At 35.4% G+C, this 2,727-nt stretch overlaps 1 protein-coding gene across 1 annotated transcript in view; it reads right to left on the reverse strand.

Moving 5' to 3' along the window:
- LOC105988619 (protocadherin beta-12-like) overlaps positions 1–2,727 on the reverse strand; it is a 16,184-nt gene that overhangs the window by 632 nt on the left and 12,825 nt on the right. The window lies entirely within an intron of this gene.

The following is a 2,727-nucleotide window of genomic DNA, read 5'->3' on the forward strand; positions in this document are numbered from 1 at the left end:
AGAGCCACTTCTGGCTTTTTTCTTTTTGCTTATGTGGTGCTGAGGAATCGAACCCAGGGCCTCATGCATGCAAGGCAAGCACTCTCCCACTGAGCCACCTTCCCAGCCCCTCAGAAGTGACCATTTTTATGTTCACCTTGTCTGAGTTTCTTGCCTAACATGCTATAGTATCTTATATATGGATGGCTTATCTCCCCTTTGTACCTTATTTAAGATAAAATGATCAGTGGGGAAATGAGGCAGGATAGATGAGACAGAAAACCTATATTATTTTTAAATACATACCAAAAGAGCTGGACTCAGCAGCTAAAACTTGGAAGTAAATTGAAAAAAGCAAAGCTCCCTTCACTCTATATTTCCTTTAGATGTTAAGTTACAAGATTAGGAAAAATAGGAGGGGCTTTTAAAATCTGCCTTCTTTAAAATGAAGGAGGAACTGGGCGCTGGTGGCTTACTCCTGTAATCCTAGCTACTCAGGAGGCTGACAAAAATAAAATAAAATGGGGGTGGGGGAATCCAAATATCTCCTATCCATTGAAATGGCAAAACCCTGGGGAGAAACAGAAAGAATGAAAGGTTTATCAGGCAAAAGGAAGTCCTGAAGAATACCTTCATTTGAGGTAGGCCAAACAACACACCCATTTGCCTATGTAGGACTGTTGTCTAAGGATTTGTTGTTACTATACAGTACTTGGCCCATTGTATTTGCCCAATTCAAAAAGTTTAAAAGTTACAGGTAGGAACTGCTGTTTTGAATTTTTTAACTCCCGTTTCTTGCATGGGAAGCAGAAAATGTTTCTTTTTCCGTTTCCCCCCTCTTTTAATCTGGTTATACTAAAATAAATCCTTGTTGACAAAAAATAAATACAATAGTAATCTTCCACTAATGAATAATTAGTATTTCTACTAATATCATAGGAGTTTTTGTTTCTTTTTTCTTTCTTCCTTTCTTTCTTTTTTTTTCTTTTTTTTGTCGGTCATGGGGCTTGAACTCTGGGCCTGAGTACTGTCCCTCAGCTATGCAGCTCAAGGCTAGCATGCTACCACTTGAGCTACAGTGCCACTTCTGGTTTTCTGGTGGTTTATTGGAGCTAAGAGTTTCACGGACTTTCCTGCCCGGGCTGGCTTTGAACCACGATCCTCAGATCTCAGCCTCCTGAGTAGCTAGGATTACAGGCATGAGCCACGGGCACCCAGCAAGTTTTTGTTTCTTCTGTAAAGAAACTTCCAATTAGGGAAGAACTTATTCTTACTTTAACTTTTGAAAATAGACAATTAGAATTTAATTAGCCTATATTAACACAGTTGACTTCTGTTTTCCCCATTTCTCTTGTATATGAAGATTCTAAGTTGCTGCACACAACTCAACAGTTCTAGTAAAATCATAGTCTTCAAAAAGTATATTTTGTATACTAAACAAAGAGGCTAGAAATGTAAATTGACTAATACTTAGCACTTTGGCAGTGTTAAAAGAGTTTAAGTATGTCTTAAGAGGCAGTTTTTTGGCACTGACTCTGTAAAACTAGTTATAATCACCCCTACTCATATTTTCTCTTCCTCCCTCCACTTCCTTCTCTATGATTATTGGTTACTAATTGTCTATAATTTGGGGGCTTTTGTAAAGGTTTTCCTTCTAAGATCACTGAAATCAAGAATAATTGCCTACTTACTATGCAACACAAGACAAAAGTAATGCCTATAATCGATTTTTAAAACTTCCTAGTCTTCCACATGTATTGCCAAGAAAAGTGGTTATTAAACTTTTGATTGCTATCTATTATTAGGTCACCCCATTTGGTGAATTGAAATCACATCTGAAAGTTAAAAACCATAGAATATAATCAGTGATATTGAGTTCCATAATAAAAGACTAAGCATTGTTTACAAAACATTTTTCTATTATATTTCAATGTTGTAAAACAGATGCAACTTAGATTTGTGATAGGTGTGTAAAAAATAAGTGCAAAAATAACTGCTCTATTCCATGAGAACACAGGTAAAAAGTTGCATTACTGTATAAGCATCTGTGTCTAAAGAGATTGAATTCTGGCTTTGTAACCTGAGTGAAACATCTGAAAAATCATAGCTTCAATTGTGAAGACTTTGTAAGTAGCCAAAATATTAATGTGACTTCACAATCACTTTCCATGATTAAAAGGGAAAGATTATAAGGAAACTCACCTTATTTCTTCCACTTTTCTGAGCTAAGATTTGCTGAGCAATCTATAAGCAAGTCTTAACTCAAACAATTCTACATTTCTTTTCATACCAAGTACTTACAAGGAATATATCCTAACACATATTTTAAGTGGGTATCCAATAGTAATGAAATTTTACAGGCTAAAAATGAAGTGGATTTTAAAGACATATTTGTGAATTGCATTCACTACTAAAGAACAAATATTTAAAAAAGAGTTAAATGAAGAAGTGAATGAAACAATTCTGAAGTGATGTAGTTAACATTTCTGGAGAGAACGATACAAAAAAAGTGTCTTTGTCTTAATAGAGAAAATTATTTACAAAGTAAGACCTCGTGCGAATGAGAATAAATTACCATCTCATTATACCCATAACGAAAGCCAAACATGGCCAGAGGAGTAAGGATAGGGAGCACAAGAACATCAGAAAATGTAAATTACATGCAGATTAGGAGAAATAAACATTTGTTTTTCAAGGCCTAATTCATGTTACTCAATATTGACTCCCAAACTATTGCGGAAGCTAGGC

The sequence above is a fragment of the Dipodomys ordii genome, unplaced genomic scaffold (assembly GCF_000151885.1).
Source record: "Dipodomys ordii isolate 6190 unplaced genomic scaffold, Dord_2.0 Scaffold50, whole genome shotgun sequence".
Lineage (NCBI taxonomy): Eukaryota > Metazoa > Chordata > Mammalia > Rodentia > Heteromyidae > Dipodomys > Dipodomys ordii.